This window comes from Eurosta solidaginis, chromosome X, assembly GCF_040869045.1.
Source record: "Eurosta solidaginis isolate ZX-2024a chromosome X, ASM4086904v1, whole genome shotgun sequence".
In the NCBI taxonomy this organism is placed as follows: domain Eukaryota; kingdom Metazoa; phylum Arthropoda; class Insecta; order Diptera; family Tephritidae; genus Eurosta; species Eurosta solidaginis.
In genome coordinates, this window is record NC_090324.1 from 63,893,229 (window position 1) to 63,911,845 (window position 18,617).

The 18,617-nt window shown below is 38.6% G+C and overlaps 1 long non-coding RNA gene across 1 annotated transcript; it reads right to left on the reverse strand.

The window, feature by feature from the left end:
• Nucleotides 1-16,351: 16,351 nt before the first annotated feature.
• LOC137235477 (uncharacterized) lies at nt 16,352-17,441 on the reverse strand. The gene is made up of 3 exons (XR_010947913.1): nt 17,283-17,441; nt 16,624-16,917; nt 16,352-16,537 (listed from the first exon to the last, which is right to left on the reverse strand). It is a non-coding gene; the product is annotated as an uncharacterized lncRNA (long non-coding RNA).
• Nucleotides 17,442-18,617: the final 1,176 nt, after the last annotated feature.

Below are 18,617 nucleotides of genomic sequence, written 5' to 3' on the forward strand. Positions count from 1 at the left end.
TATCATATCCCACTTTTAAGAATGAACTGGAAAGGTAAATTTCAATATATATGAGATTCGTCGTTAAAATCTGAAAACTCAAAGGGTTTGCATAAAATTCCAAATAAATAGCTCGAAACAATCGAATTTCTCACGGGAATGATTACAAATAAATTAACTTGTTTTCTTGTCAAAGAAACATTAGCTTAAATAACGAACATTTGTCAACAGCCCCAAAAAGTATTACATTTTTTTTTACAACATTTTACCCCAGACAGCATTCTTTGAAAATTGTAATCAAAACAAAAACGAACCATGGTGTATGATTACAAACAATCAAAAGCTGCCAGAGCAAACTGTCATCGAACGTGTCGTTAACTCGGACACACTCATACCATCAGAGACGAATCAAAAACTTATTACTTTTGCAATTGAATCTCTGTCCCGTAAATACATCACACCCAGAATTTATCAGAACACCTCTAATAACAACTCAATACCCAACACGAAAATATCGAAATTTGGTTTCATACCAAATAGGGAACTAATCAAATTGAATCCCTGGCAAATCGTTTTAGAAACATGTCAAGCATTCCTTGGCAATTTAGAAATGGAACCAATAGCTACTAGTAAATATTTCGTGAATTGATAAAAGCTATGTTGGTTTGGAATTTTATCCAAAAATATACTATATCAAATTTTGTTTCAAAACCCCCCTATGTGAGCATAAGTTCAATGCATTTTGACATAAGATGGAGTCAATGAAAGGCATTCTGAGATAGGGCGACAGAAGGGTTAAGCTTTTGTGCCGTCCTGCTACACAGGGAGTATTCAAATTTTGAATCTGAAATTTCTGAAAGCTCCTTTACGTTAAGTATTAATGGAAGTGTTCCCATTGCCCAAATTCTTAGCGGAGGTGAATGTTCCGGAGATAAGAAATGAATAAGTTAACATGCGCAAATGTACTCATATTTCGTTAGGGAGTATCTACTATTTACTAATAACATATTTACGTGAATCGGTTTACTGGTCGAGTTTTCGACGTTGAACTATGAATTTTGGATCGGTTTAGGTTTCGTATGCTCATAGGTTTATGCAAGTGCGCGATTCCTAGGTGTCCGTGCTTTTCATAAAACCTATGTTCAGCCACACTAATAGACGGTGGCATGGTAATACATTCATCAAAAAATTAAATAAGTGTGCTAAGGAATTATTCAGTTTAATACATATCGGGTATTAGTAAACTGATCGCTTTCCACTTGTAATACTAATATTCTTTCAAAAAAACCGCAACGCACGAAGCAAAGCGGCACAAGATTTGTCTTTGCATGTAACTCGGCTGATACCAATAATAAGAAAGGCGAGGTCGTGGTAGTAAAATGTTTAATAAATGGCAATGTTTTGAATACAATGAAACGTATATTAAGTACCCTATTGCAATAATTTTCGCGCATTGCTACCATCAAATGACACCACTCTAGTGGACATAACAGCGTGTACTTTGGTAAAACTAGCTAACTTACTTGGATCGAAGGGTGTGGAGTCGATTGATTAGATATAAAGCATGCCCTTGAAATGTTCAGTGGTGATTGACAAAGTATCGTCGCTCGGTTCAGTTCATATGCATCATGATGGTCAACATGGTGGTACGCATAAGTTTCCGTCGGCCACCATATTAGAAACAGCCTCCTCATGTTCTATCCTAAAATAAAATTGCATAAATATTTGCGTCAATGGGCTCGAACAACGCATTCCAAAATCACCTTATGTTCAGCAAGCACTACTCCAAATACTATCACGTCCGGCTGCCTTCAATCGTGAGGTATTCGTACAAATACTGATAACAGTGTAGCAAAACCACGGTACAGCAGTCATAATAATAAGGAATATAGAATGTAATACAGCTGTTTAAATTGCTCCCCGCTACTATCTATCATTAGTTTAGTAATGATCACTAGAAATATATTTCAACATTGATTTGGTATGTGTAAGCGGAGAAATTTATTCTGCGTATGGTCTGCCGAACTTCGTCGATTTTGAACTCAAATCAGGACTGGATATACCAGGAGTGACATAAAGAGTTAAAATTCCTGGAGGAAATTGGAATTTCTCTTATTAACAGAATATGATTAAAGTTTGGATAAGTATACATACTTTTTTAGTGAAGAAAGACAGACAATTTTACTTGTGATCTATACTAAGTTATCTTAACTCGGACACTGTTCAAATTGCAATGATTAACCTCAAATTTCACATGTGATAGCTTAGTTTCGAAAAAATGTGTATAAGTCCGTGTGAGTACGGAAATCGACGAAGATCGTATGTACTAAAGAATAATAACAATAGATAATTTCAGTGTTGAATAACTACTAGAAGCTAAATGTATTATGTGGCGGTAACATTCCCCCTTCCAGTAAGACGAGAAGCATTCGTGGGCTTACTCCTTTTCCCGAGCCACATCTAGTACTGCTAATTTGACAGCCGGTCTTTCGAAAACTCCCTGTGAGGTTTGTATAGTGGCACTCCGAACCTGTCCGTCCGAAGCAGTCTTTGTATCTAGCACTCTACCTCTCTGCCAGACATTTCTTACAGTTCCAGGGTCAACAACCACCACCAAATCTCCTACTCGAATCGGCTTCTTCTTCTCGTGCCATTTTGTGCGGCAAGTTAAGCTTGGCAAGTATTCCTTGACCCACCGCTGCCAGAAATGCTGAGCATATTGTTGAGCTGTAAGCCACGTATGACGTAGAACAGTATGGTGATTATCAAAGATGGCAAGGGGTTTCATCCCATTCGAACTACCCAACAAAAAATGATTGGGGGTTAAGGCTTCCTCTTGATCACTGTCGATTGGTATATACGTTAATGGTCGGGAGTTAATGATATTTTCTATTTCCGTCGTCATACTATGAAGCAGCTCATCAGTCGGTGCCCGAGTCGGAGTAATTTTATAAAATATGTTTTTAAATGAGCGAACCAGGCGCTCCCATGCGCCCCCCATATGAGGAGCTGCCGGTGTAATGAATTTCCATGATGTCGTTGCGGTTGTGAAAGAACGAACGAGCACCTCTTTGTCAACGGCTTTTAAAGCTTCTCGTAATTACCGTTCTGCGCCAACAAAATTAGTAGCATTATCGCTGTAAATTTCTCGGGGCGTGCCTCGGCGAGATATGAAACTCCTTAATGCCAGGATACAAGAGCTCGTCGTCAAAGAGAAAGCGATTTCCACGTGAATAGCTCTCAATGTCAAACATGTAAACAAAACATCGTATCTTTTTTCTTTATGACGTCCCACCGTAACAAGGATCGGTCCAAAATAATCTATACTTGTAAACGTGAATGGGGCTACGTATGGAGTGGTACATGCTCGTGGTAATATTGCCATTTGTGGAGGTGCGGGTTTAGCCTTCATAATTTTGCATATTTGACATTCTTTCAAAATTGATTTCACTGTTGATCGTAAGCGTGGAATATAGAAATATTGGCGTAGTTCATTTATCACGGTTTCATTATTTAAGTGATGGAATCTCGAATGGAAATGCCGAACGACTAGGGCTGTGATGCGACCATTTTTTGGAAGAATTATTGGGTTCTCTCGAGGCCCCGACGCATTAGCTATTCTGCTGTCCACCCTTAAAATGTCGTCTTTATCAAGATATGCTGTCACTTTGTATAGTGAAGAGGTTTTCCTTAGACGATTTTTACTTTTTAGCTGCGCAATATCTTCTGAAAATGTTTCGAGCTGTGCTTGTCGGTAAAGAAATAATTCACTCTTATAAAGCTCTTCTTGTTGTAACTCTCCGAAAAGCAATTGCTGATTTAGCTTGCGTCTCTTACAGTTTTGAATATAGCGCATAACGTAAGCCATAGTCCTAGATAGCCGACACCATTTTGAGAAGCGATTTACATCTACTAGTGGTGTAACTTCTAATATTTGAAGGACATATTTCTTCAGCTCAGTAATAGTCGCTTCAATATTATGTTGTTCTTGTGGCCACTCATCCTCAGGCCTACATAGAAAGTCCGGGCCATTGAACCAACGCCCACATGAAGTGACGTCAAATATTTTATGACGTTTGGTGGCTTCATCTGCAACGTTACTTTTTGACGGAATCCATCTCCATTCTGAAAGGTCGCTTGATTCCAAAATTTCACCTATGCGCAGTCCCACGAACTGATGACAGCGTCTAGTATCTGAGTGCAGCCAGCTTAAAACTGTTTTGGCATCAGACCAAAAAACTTTACGGCTTATCTTAATCGATAATGAATCCGATACAGACCTTGAGAACCGAACACCTATCAGTGCTGCCATCAATTCCAGTCTGGGTATAGAAATTTGTTTTAGAGGCGCTACTCTAGCCTTTGAACCTATTAGAGAGCATTCTGCGACGTTATTTTTTGATACACGTAAGTAGCATACTGCGGCATAAGCAGAATCACTGGCATCGACAAAGGTATGCAGCTGAACATCAGCTCCTTCGTAATTAGCTTGGTATTTTATATAGCATCGCGGAATTTTGATGTCTTCTAATATAGGAAAACATTTTAGCCATTGAAACCATTCTTCTGCTAGACTGGCTCCAATTTCTTCATCCCATTTGACTGAGCTGCGCCAGACGGCTTGTAATAATATTTTTCCAAATATTAATATATTATTGATTAGACCAAGGGGGTCATATATAGTCATTACCATGCTTAACATCTCACGTTTCGTTGGAACTTTGCTCCCGTTAAAAATGTTTTCATGCCACATTAAAGGTGAAAGTTTAAATGTAATTACGTCGTCACTGGGAATCCAGAAAACTCCTAATACTTTTTCCATGGTGTTATCGCCGCTGATATTAATTTTAAGTTTGGCGGCTGATTCGCCCAATGTTTTTAAAACTTCCGGACAATTGGAGCACCAATTACGAATATTGAACCCACCAGCCTTGTGAATGTATTGCACGTTATGCGCAAGAGTGATGGCTTCTTCTTTAGAGTCGACGGAGTCTAAGTAGTCATCAACATAGTGGTTGTTTTGAATAGCATCGACTGCTCTAGCTTGGCTACTGGCAAATCGTTCAGCATTCAAGTTTTTAACAAATTGAGAAGTCGATGGAGAGCAAGCTGCTCCAGAGATCATCACCTTCATAACAAAAATATCCGGCTCTACGGAAGCATCACACCCACGCCAAAGAAAACGTTGAGCGTGTTGATCTTCGGGGCGAATCAATACTTGATGAAACATTTCTTGAATGTCGGCTGATATAGCAATAGCTTTTTGCCTAAACCTGTATAAAACTGCGGGCTAGGATACGATCAAATCGGGTCCTTTCAACAGAAAAGTGTTAAGGGAAACGCCGTGTGATTTAGCGGCAGCGTCCCATACTACACGCGATTTGCCTGGCTTATTTTTGTTGAACACCGCAAATATTGGTAAATACCATATACGCCTTTGTTCGTTTTCGTTGATCTCGCTGCTCGTTAGTTTATGAATATATCCTTTTCTTAAATAATCAGCTATAGTGGTATCAAATATGGCTTTAAGATTTGGTTCGCGTTGGAGCTTTTTCTCCAAACAGATAAGTCTATTTTTTGCCATAATGTAGCTTTCCGGCATTTCAAATTCACCAAAGCGCCACAGAAGGCAACTTTCGTAGTGGCCATTAGGAGCTTGGCGAGTATATTCGTGCAACAGATTTAAAGCACGCTCATCTTCTTTACTAGGTAACGACTTCTGCGTAGCAACAATGCCTAGACTTTCAAATGCGTAAAACTTCTTAACCGCAGCATGCAGTTCATCATCGTTTTCTTTTGAACATTCGCATACGCAGCAATTCCACTGTTCATGTGCCGCTGATTTATCTCCAGCTGTTCCGTAAATGTGCCACCCTAACACTGTTTTTATTGCTACTGGCTCGTTTGGCTGACCCTCCCTTATGTCTTGCGCTAGTCCCAATTTAAAGTGATCGATACCAATTAAAAGTGTAGGAATAGCGTTGGTGTAGCTCGATATGGGTAGGTTTCTTATGTGCTTGTATTCCTCACTGATTTTTCCATAATCCAGACTCTGCATTGGAAGAGATAATTTGTTCACCGTGTGTGCTTTAAGATTTATTTTTCGCTGATTTGGTCCAGCAATTTGAATATTTACTGCCTTCGATTCATTTTCGGTTCTCCGCACGTCGCCTGTCCACTTCAGGCATAGTGGCTCGATTTTTCCAGTTAGTTTTAATTCTTCAGCAATTGATTGGTCCATTAACGTTATTGACGATCCTTCGTCAATAAATGCAAAAGTTTTAACAGACTTATTGTCTTTACCAAATATTGTGATAGGCAAAATTCTAAATAAAACGTTTTGATTTTTATTGCAATGTGCATTACAGCTGTTTGCATTTGTTTTGACATTTGCTGATTGCTCTTCAATTGGCTGCAGTTGTGGTTGCTTTTGTTGTTGGCCCTCATTTCGTGTACTGAAAAAACGATGCAAAAGAGAGTGAAGTTTATAAACGCACCCATTCACTTCGCAACCTTTTGGACATTTTGCTCCATCAACATGTTGCCCGAGGCATTGTTTACAGAGGTTATGTTGTCTCACAATATTCCAACGCATTGCTCGATCCATGCTAAGAAATTTTTGACACTTCGCAACATTGTTGCAATTCAGTTTGCAAACGCAACATTTCCTTTGCTGAGTAGCGTGAGAGTAAACAAAAGCTTTTTTGTTTTTACTGTCTGACGTTTGCATAACTTGATTTACATTTACACTGCTAGCAGAAATTCCGACGTCAAATATCCAATCTGAAAATGTAGCAAGATTTACATATTTGTTTTCTTTTAATAAACCTAATTTAAAGGTGCCCCACTTCAGCTGGAGAGTTGGGGGCAATTTCTCTATAAGCTCTTGCAATAGAGACGAGTTTTCTAATTCATTATATAAGCCGGATGCTTCTATAGTAGCTCTTAAGCCTTTGACATTCACAGCAAAAGAAGTGAAAGTTTCCAACTTATTTTGATTAATTGGTGACATTGCTTTTATTTTGTTTTTAATAGAGTTGATGATTTTCTCTGGTTGACCGTATAACATTTTTAGTGTCGATATAGCATCAGGCACACATGCCGGGTGTATTAAGATATGTTGAACAGCATTGTACGCGTCTCCTTTTAGAGAAGTCGGATTAAGTTTTCAGCATCATTTAGCCCACAGACCGTTGTAGACCAGTCATACGTGGCACTGAAAATTGGCCAGTCTTCCGGTCGTCCAGAGAATGTGGGCAATTCGCGTGGAACTGAGTGACGTGCGTTTATTTGTTGCAAAGTCAAGTTGTTATGGTTATTATTAATCGGTGCAGTTTCTGTAAGTTGTGGGAACGTCATGTTTGACACACGTGGTGGAGGTGCAAAATTCTGTGGCCCTATTAACGAAGAGGGAATATGTAACGTCGTCGAGTTATATCGAGAAGTGTTGAAGGCAAAATTTGCGCGGCCGTTTGTTGTCGCTGCATTTTCTTGTGTTCTACCTTGTTCGAACATTGTGCATTCCGCCCGCATAGGGTAAGTGTTAGGGCATGTTTGATCGCCTATAATAGGTTCCGCGTGCCGGTTGTAATTCATGGCTGTTGGCGCATTTACAGAATTTAGTGCATCTTCAGCGGCTGCTGGCGCATTCGCAACACCAAGCGTTGTAGATTCCTTTGGTGCAGCATTCACCGAATTTATCCATTCTTGAACTGCACTTGCTTTCATTGAACCCGAATCGTTACTCGATTCATCTACGTCATTTTCTAATAGCTTATACTTCCTGGCAACGAAGTCTAGTTTAAATTGCTGCTTTTGCTGGTCTTCGGGAGGATGTGGTTTTGGGTGGCTGGATGATTGACCCTGTAAACTAGAATGGCTCATTTTGTACTTACTGTGAGGTAGAGTATAGATATTGTGATTTTGCTTTCGATCGATTGCTATAATTGATTTCCGGCACCAAGTTAGTCCGGCGATTGGTCCGTATAAATTGTTGATAATTAAAAAAGAATTTTAATTAAATGTAAGCGGAGAAATTTATTCTGCGTATGGTCTGCCGATCTTCGTCGATTTTGAAATCAAATCAGGACTGGATATACCAGGAGTGACATAAAGAGTTAAAATTCCTGGAGGAAATTGGAATTTCTCTTATTAACAGAATATGATTAAAGTTTGGATAAGTATACATACTTTTTTAGTGAAGAAAGACAGACAATTTTACTTGTGATCTATACTAAGTTATCTTAACTCGGACACTGTTCAAATTGCAATGATTAACCTCAAATTTCACATGTGATAGCTTAGTTTCGAAAAAATGTGTATAATTTCGTGTGAGTACGGAAATCGACGAAGATCGTATGTACTAAAGAATAATAACAATAGATAATTTCAGTGTTTAATAACTACTAGAAGCACTGAATACCTTCGGTTGCCTTCAATACCTCACCTATAAAACTTTTCGCAATGTGTATAGTCGTACCACATAATATTGCTTTATAGCCAAGATGATTAAGTTGGTGTACTGCCAGTGCCTCTTCGTATGTAGTGCCACCAACCATAAATACGACCACTTCTTGTGGTGTTTATCAGCCAAATAACTAAAATTATTGTACTTTGTACGGATAAAAAATGTTTTTATCAAGTAAAATATGCAACAAAATAGTTTAAAATTATTGCTGGGCGTTTTTTCATAAGTTTGTGAATGAAGATTGTGGGGCTAATAAACGTAGTAAATGTGAGTGGTGTGCGCTTTGATTTATGTGGCCGGAGGCATATTTACTGGGTGCAGAGTGTGCCAAAATACCCTATAAAGTATTGTGTAACTGACGTGGTTTAGCTAATTTGCCATCACGACCAACAGGCGAATTGACACGTCTCAAATGTGATAGCGTGGAAGCGAAAGTCAAACGGTTCAATACTTGAAATACACCAGCACGAGCCTGATGGGTTTTTTTTATCACCCCAATTGCCAGTAGCAAGTGAGTAACGCAAACCGTCAGGGATTATGTTGTTTTGAAAGCCAACTCCAAATTGAAATCCTTTCCACGATCAAAGACTTTTTGTGTATACATATGTACTTCTTTCATTAGACCTTTAAAAATACCACGAAAGAGGAAAGCCAATAAAGGACCGGCATGACCGGCACCAACCGTCCGGTTCAACGTAAAATAAATCAAAATTATGTACCGCCACCACCACCTACTACTGCAACATCATCAGCATCAGCAGTGGCTACAGCTGAACTAGTACAGTAGCAAACACAGCTGTGAATACTTCGGCAATTTCTATCACCCAGAACACTGCTCCAAATACGTTTGCAGCAAATAGTGCTCAGCAACGACGTCGAGCATCAGTTGATGCGCGAATGGCTTGCCTTAAAGTGGAATAAGGATTAGCTGCAGAGTTCACAAAGAATCTATGGAATGCACTTTACGAGGTTTACTGTTCATCCGCTGGACCAAATGTGTGCTACAAATGTTTACGTGCGCTCTTGCGAATGGTTTACTATGCAACACCTGAGCTATTGAGAGACGTGCTTAAGAATCAACTAGTTCCCAGCAATTTAATTTTCGTCGATCCTTGACCAAAACCTATACCAGAATCTGGAGGCTCACTGAGTGCACCACCATCAGCGCCGGGCCTTCAAGTAAATCTTTCTTCATGAATCATGCGACAGCGGTTGGTGGTTCAACAATAGCAGGTAGCTCTACGCACAGTTCATCAAAACCAGGGACACCCATATACTGTTAAGAATTTTTCACATGCAATAGGTGGTATCAATCCAAACGTAAGTGCAACTACTAGCAGTCAAAAGCAACAGTGGCTTTACCTCATAGCTCGGGCCAATTACTGATGCCACAATTGCTCGCAGGCAGTGTGGAGCCAAGACAACAAACTTCTAGTTCTATTGCCCTTAATATTAATTCAAGTGCCGGCATTACGCCACCAGCAGCAGTGCTTGGCATTTTATATTATTGGCAAATTTCAAGCATTCTTTATGGGTTTGGGCAAGTCAAATATGCGGCTTCTCGTAGCGTTATAAAGAATGTTTGATTGTTCACGTTCTGGCGGTGGCACTTCTATAGTGTTAAAGATATGATGCCAGTATACCGCACCCATAATAGCCACCGGCAACCAATCATCTAAAAATGTTCTTCGCGTCCACCTGAAAAAGACAAAAAAAAAGAAAGAGAAATTGATTAATAAAAACATAACCAAGTTTACGAGTATACTCACCGCCGCGTGTTAAGTGAATGACATTTTTTCATTCAGGAAATGGAAGAGCGACATCTGCTAGTCAAAATCTCTGCACTCCATTTCTGACTGTCAATGCACTGTGTTACCGACATTATGCCTTACGCGTTGCTACACGAACACATGTCGCGTATTACATATCTCGATCAATCATTCATTTGGTAGAGATTTAAAATACTTAGTTCCACGAAGTTCATCATTATCGACAACACACGTCAAAAATAATGTTGAATGGTGGAAGTGCAACTTTGTAATACCTTTTCAGCCAGGTTTCTAACCGTTCCGTGTGGTGGCAGGCCACTTGTTGTGAAAACAAAGTTCACCACAAATCAAAAATAAATTTTAGGACTACTTCGGTGACATCTACCGACATAAATCAAATTATAAAATGTACTAAAGACGCTAAAGCAACAGCCACATCGCTTGGATGCGTGCTAAATCCGTTTTTTCTTTCTTTCTTTGCGCGCATAAGTATTTACTTATGGCCTTTAATTTTTTGTTTCAATTAAATTTTATTTCAATATAATGTTTTTTTTTCTCTTCTGCAAAAATATATTAGAGATCATTTTTTTTGTTTACGCCACCCAAACAACATTCCGCCAACCTCAATTTGGGCATGATCAATGATACCAATATTCTTTCAGATCATGACCCGTTACCAAACCTTATTGGCCAAGTCAGAGGGAGGCGCAAAGCGTTTCGACGTTGCTTGCCAGCTCTGCGGCAGTGATCATAGCCTTAGGGTCTGTGCCGAATATCGAAAAAAATCCCCAGAAGAGAGGTTGCGGGCAGTACTTCTGCATAAGTACTGTCCAAACTGTCTGTCGCCTTTCCACCGCGTAGACAAATGTAACAGCAAGTATCGCTGCAAGAGGTGCCAAGAGAAGCACCACACCACGCTTCATTTAGATGAGCGTCGACCGGTAAGCGACGAGACGACCACAAACGGCGAAGACAACACGTCCGACGATGCGTTGTCGATCAACCTCTCGGGGCCGGCTAAATTTTGGGCTCAGCAGGTGTAGGAAGAGGAAATGGAGGAAGAGAGAGCGAAAATGGAGGAAGAGCGAGCAAAAACGGAGACAAGACCATCAACGGTAAATCATGGGATGGGCAGTTTCCGGCCGCTGTTACAGCATGAAAAAAGCGCGGCGAAAGCAAACAAACCTCGAAACCAACAAAATAGTTGGCGGCACCGTGAGGTCGGACCCCATCGAAACTAAGATAAATCGTCCAAACTCGCAAGGCAGCAACGGCGAAAGAAATTGACGCCATACCATTATGACGCCCAAAATATGCAGGCACTCTCGCGTGGTACACCGGAAGGCTTCCGAACCGGCCGGCTGCTCCCAGTCACTCCAGCGCCCATCATGCGGTATTTCGTGCCCATTGCGCCGGCCGCCATCGTACGCGTCGAATCGCGTGGGCACCTACACTTGGTACGTGCGATCATTGGTCCCTGCGCCGCCAGCACCATCGTCGATGCAGAGCTGGTACGCGATTTGCAGTTAGAGCGCTAAGGACCAGGGCAATGTACCCTTATTCTGCGCGGCAAGTTCGGGTCAACGACTCGTGTCACTACCCAAGCCGCCGTGGTCAACGGCCACTATCGGTTGAGTCCGCCATACAATGTGGATGCAAAGGTTGCCGTTCCATTTGAATTTATGCGGCTTGCAGATCCGCAGTTCTACCGCTCATCGCCGGTTCGTCTTACACTCGGCGCTGATCTATACGCCGAACTGATGGTGAGTGGAACGCCAGCAACAACAGTTGGCGGTCTCCTGACCCAACCGACCGTATTCGGGCTGGTAGTCTCAGGAGCCTGCCAAAAATAGGAGCGTTTCATAAGAACTAAGTAATTACAGCACGGAATTTAAAACCACGTACGTGTATTTAATAACATATTTTCTTTTTCTTCACAGGACAACGAGACATGAAGTCCTTCGTGCGACGTGCAGTGCTTGCAGTCCGCATCTGCACATCGACAAAACGCCTTACTGGACGTGCGATCACGTGTCATTCCTTTTTTTTTCCTTTTCATTTTTTTCCTTTGTTGCTTACGGCAAGGGGGCCGGTATGTTTAGGCCACAGGCCTAAATATATCTCCCTCCCCCCCTCGTAACATAACTTTCTTTGTTTATTTTTCTTCGTTACTACCACCCGCATATTCTTGTGATCACTATACACACAGGCATGTGTGAGTGGTAGTATGTATGTATCTTAAGATTTTTACCGCTGTGAGCCCGCGGTACAGCAACTTTGTTGCCGGGAAACCCAACGAAGGAGCTGTGTCGTGGGTTCATCGGCTCATGTAGCAAAGAGTCTCGTCCTCTTTTAATCCAGCAGCCAGCAAAGGAACACGTAATCACACGCTCACGTAAGTTGCCAATTTCCAAAAAACATATTTAACAATTTCCAAAATATATTTAATATTTTTAAACTTTTCACAACATTTGTTAACATTTTCTTTAACACTTGTTGTATTTATACACATTGAATAAAAAAAACACTGTGAATTCCTTTTATTAATACGAAACCTTTTTGGTGTTTTTATTTTTCTCCCCCTTTTTTTCGCCTAACTAATCTTTAACAAATACGTGGGTGCGCGCCGTTGCCACCACGCATTTGTCCATAGACTGAAAAACTGCAGAATAAGTTTAAGCGTAGTTTAACTGAAAAACTGAGTTGGACTTGTACTGAAAAACCGGGCCTCAAAATCCATAAAAATTAAAATAGCAAAAACTAAACTTAAGAACTTAGAAAAAAACAAAACGGATTTTTATTTATATACTTTATTTTTAAGAAAATGAATTTTTCGCGTTTGTTTGATGTACGTAGTTATTTTATTTAAAGTACCTGAATCACTTTTTTTTAAAGAACTGAATTATTTTTGTTTTGTGATATTAGTTATGAAGACGACTGAATTTAATATATATAAATATGTACATAATAAAAAATGAACTGAAACTTTCAGTCGGAAACTATACAAAGCTGGTTTCGATTTGCTCTCCAATTTGTGATGCTTCCATATTCACGATATTTTCTACACCATCAATATTTTGACTAGTCTCTAAATTCTGCTCTTGACTGTGTACATCATCGTTTGCAGAGCGAGAACTAAAATCAATGCAAATTTTGTGAAGTGCTGCACATACATTAGCAATTTGCGCGGCTTTAGATGGCGTATAGTGAAGTTGACGTGCAGCTAGCAAAAACGGCTTTTTAGTATGCCAATAGTACGTTCAATTATGTTTCTAGCTTTTTCGTGCTTAGTATTATAAATAGCATCAGGACTTCCTTCTGTTGCGCTTCGATACGGTGTCATAATAAATTGTTCTAGAGGATAGCCCGCATCACCTACAAATATAAAAAAATTATAAGTATTACATGATTTAAATTGTGTGTAGTTGGTTCTTACCTAAAAGCCAGATGTTACGCTCTCCAGCATCGTATCGTTCTCGCAGAATTCTTCTAGCATGGCTAATGTTCCATATGAGGGAATCATGGCCCGAACCCACATGCCTAGCATCCATATACCTTATTCGCAACTTATGATCATAAATATATTAAATTGTTTGTAAAAAAATTATTATTTAACCAATTAAAAGTTTATCTGTTCTTACAATCATGGCATTTAAACTAAAAAATCCTTTTCTATTGTAGTACAGATGCTGGTTTTGTTTTCTAGGAGCCAAAACTTTTATAAGACTTCCATCGGCGCAGCCAATAACTCCTGGAAAGCCAGTTTTTTGGAAAAAATACTCTTTGCATTCTGTATATTTAGCCTCCGTCCTATGAAATTTTATCCAAAGAGGACATATAACGGATTCCAAAACGTGGAGTGTTGTAGATGGCTGGGAAAGTCCAAGAAAGAAATCATTTCCCACACTTAGTTGATAGGAACCCTGCCCCAAAAATCACAACGTTGCTGCCAATTTTTTAGTTTTTGAAATCGCCGTTGTCCTGATTTCGTTTTTCATATGTGGCTGAATCGTTTCCAGAACATATCTGAAGGCAGATTTAATGAGACGAAAATAGTCTTCAAATCTGAAATAAAGTAAAATATTTCCAGCTGAAATATAAATAAGTTCTAAAACCCCCGAAAGTTGTTATACTTACTTGTTGTCTGGCAAACGAAATACATCGGAGTTATTCCTGATTTTTTTTTTCTATTGAGTCTAAGCTCCTTTTTTTTATTACTAGATTATTTATTACTAGAACTCGCAGTACTGTCACAGAAAAGCATTTTTGTAAAAACATGAAACTAAGTAGTTAAACAAATCTCAAATCGCGAAAAAAGATACAGAAATAGTAAAAGAAACGAACAGCTGATCCAGAAATGGCAGAGATGGTATATTTTCCTTTCGTTTTATCGATAAATTGTGATCGTCGTCTCAACAGGCTTAAGCTGCAGACATTGGTGCTTTATCGGTAACCGTATCGGTAGCCTTATAACAGCTGATTCGACCAACCTTATGTGAATCAACGCAATCGATTATTGGTGCCGCTAAGGTCGTAACCGTATCGTAGCCAAACAGTTGGTTTTTGGTTTACCGTCGTAACGATAAACAGATGATTACGTTAGGGATACGACTACAGCGATATGACATACGACACCAATGATTCCCGCTTTAGCCAATACCGATTTGGTGTCGAAGTGACGACGACGTCGATACGATGTGACGTCGACTGAAAAACGACGACGATGTCGACGACGACAATAAAAATAAGGTTGAATGAAACGCCTTGCCTTATCTTTGCTTTGTAGCGACCAAAGCGTTTATATAAATTTGCCCTTATCATTTGTGTAAACAGCCATAGAAGTGAAATTTTTCATAAGGGAAACATATTACTCGTGTAGCGCTTTATATTTTGTTAAGTTTCTCATGACTTTTTTGACCCTGATTTAAATAAATTTAGCTTTCCGTATGTTCCGCAATGTTGGAGGCTACAAATCTTCTATTATTTATATTTCCGCGGAAATATATGAATATTTCATCTGTAAATATTACAAAGTGTTATTAAACTATCAAATGCAACTCAGCTTAAAGTAGTATTACGTACCAAAAATGCAACTCTAGACCAATAACGTGTGTGATCATCAATAAATATAATGAAGTATTTGTAACCACTATTAGTCGATGGTGAAATACGACCACACACGTCCGTATGAATAACATCAAATTTATTAGCACGTCTACTTTGGATCTCTTTTGGAAATGGCAATCTTGAAAACTTTCCTTGAACACATACTTCACATTTAGTATTATCAGAGCAATGGGCTATTTTCATATTTTGTGCTAATTTTTCACAATGAACTTTTCGAATAGCCTCAAAATCTCTAAGTCCAAATACACGATGCCAATAATGTACACAATTTAGTCTACAATGATTCGCATATATAACTTGATTAAATTTAGTGTTTAGAACATGCAAATCGTTATATATATTAGCTGTACACACCATAGTATTACCTTTTCTATAACACACAAGTCTTTTTTAAAATAAATTTTACATCCTTTTTCGACCATTTTTCTTACCGAAAGAATTTGAATTGAAATCCGGAACATAGTAGACATCTTCAATTCTGAGAGTGATACCATCAACTTCAATTTTCAGATACCTTTACCTTGGAAGAGGGAAATTTTTCCATTGGCCACAGAAATTGATTATTGTCTCGTATTCACGTCCAGTTTAGTAAACATTCTTTTATCGTTAGCAATATGACATGTTGCACCTGAATCGGTTATAAAAATTTGTTGATTGTTGCATTTTTCAGTCACACACCACAAAGCAATTTCTTCCACAGCTCTATTCACGTCCTGTTTTGCCTTCGTCTTGTTGTTTGACAACCATGAACCAGAAATTGATTATTGTCTCGCATTCACGTCCAGTTTAGTAAACATTCTTTTATCGTTAGCAATGTGACATGTTGCACCTGAATCGGTTATAAAAATTTGTTGATTGTTGCATTTTTCAGTCACACACCACAAAGCAATTTCTTCCACAGCTCTATTCACGTCCTAATTTGCCTTCGTCTTGTTGTTTGACAACCATGACTTGTGTTTAGGCCGACAGCCGAAACTCCAAACATAAAAGGTCGCCCTCGCATTTTTCTTATATCGGTTAACAGTGCCAGTCAAATTGTTTATGTTAACCATACAAATGATCATCGCTGGAATAAATAAACAGTTTGACTGGCAAGCGGTATTGACCTGTTATGTTCTTTTACTTCACTTGTTTTCACACATCAAGGAGAAAGGACGTATCCCGCCGCAGTTTCCAGCTTCAACCGAAAGGTAACCTAAAAATATATATATAATTAATTTTTGTGCACAATCTTTATTTCGAATAAAGATATTATATTTAAATTAAATTCTAATACCAAACTTTTTCTTCTTTTCTACATTAAATCTTGACCGGCACCATCCCTGAGCTGTGGCCCGGCCAAGACATTGGTCCATTCAATCCGTTTTTTCAAAGCGACCATTTTGCGAACCAACCACAGTGTTTAAATATTATATTAGCGACCATCATAAGCGACCATTTTGCGAAACAACAACACACAGTGTTTTAAATATTTAATTGCATGTCAATAGCAGCAGCAATACCAACTTAAACAACACAGGAACTAACAATCCATTTGTTTATATATTATTGGATCCACTGCATCAAAAAGGACATCTACAAATATAAAAAGGTACGTGGTATATTTCAGTGGTACACATTCAAATAAGATTAGTGAAAGTGAAAAGTGCGCGAGTGATATTGTGAAAAAATTAAATACAAAGTTTGTTGTACAAATAGCCCATTTGTTCATCAAGTATTGCTTGCCGCCGACGGTAAATAATATTTGACACGGCTTAAGGGTCTTCGCTGTTGCTTTATTGCACACAATTATTTGTACAAACAGTGTTTGGGATTAATTTAATAGAAAAGTGCAAGTAATTTTTCAAAAATAAATTAATTCAATGTACATTTATATGACTTGCACTGCTCTGTTATTAACAGCCCACAACAACAACACTGCACTGTGTAATTAACCTCACTTTTGGGTTTGGTTCATCACAGTTGAATTTAAGAAAAATTAGTTTCACAAAAATCACTCAGCTTCTACATTCAATTCACTTTTTAAAACAAAACAATTTAATTTGAGCATTTATTTAGTGGACGGAACATTTTTCCTCCAACTCTTGCTCAGTTTTTCACTTGCGTTTGCTTTGAATCAATACTGTGCTACATACATATATACACGCACACGTACATAAATATAGTTGGTTGGCGAGCAATTACTTTTGGTTCTAACACGTATATTTATACGTATATATATATTTATTTCATACAGTCCACTGGTTTTATCACTCTTAAAATTATTAAATTTGAGTTTACTTGTTTCAAAATAAATATTTACGTTTGTAATTTTTACACAAAATTTGTCAGAAATTAATTTAATTTGTTGGGTTGATTTTGTTGGTGGAAAGCGTTTTCTAATTTTATATTAGCAAATTGGGTAATTCCACAGATTCTGTCTCTGTGTACGTAATTTTTTTTTTTTGAAAAATCAATTGCTTCAATTTTTTTAAATTTTCAATATGGAAGCATATAACCGCTTAGTCGACACAATTATTGAGTTCGACATCGAATTTTTAAGCATAGCCACTAGCGAACACTCCAAAAATTCGCTGAAAATTCAGCAGCAGGAGTTGAAATCGATGTGGGAAAAAGCTAAAGAAGCTTTTGATGCGTTACTACAATCATAAAATATATCTGAGAAGAATGTTACGGCAATTAGAAAAAAAATAAGTCATGCTATACTGTTTTTGTGCGGTGTATGACAAAAATAAATGACCTGGCAGAAAAACTTGAAAAGGCAGAGAAGGAAAACGATGCTGCCTTCACGCCACGCAACTTGCACTTAGCACCTTGTGATACCGATATATTCAAAGGTGATTATTTGTCATGGCCAACTTTTCGTGACATGTTCACGGCCATTTATATTCTAAATAAAAGCCTGTCGCCAGTACAAAAATTATATTATCTCATACAAAAAACCCAAGGTGAAGCCAGAGAAATCGTTAAGAAATGCAAATTGACGAATGATGGTTTTGATATAGCTTGGAAAAATTTGTGCGACAGGTATGAAAACAAGAGAATATTAGTCAACACCCAATTAAAGATTCTTTTCAACCTTCAATCAGTCGAAACTGAATGCGGTAATTCAATAAAAAGATTACAAAGGGACATAAATAATTGCATATCCTCGTTAGTAAGTCATCATATTAACATATCTAATTGGGATCCAATTATTACATACTTATGTTCAACTAAGCTTCCTGATGTGACCCTTTCGCTATGGGAACAGTCCGTAGAAAACAAGACAGAAA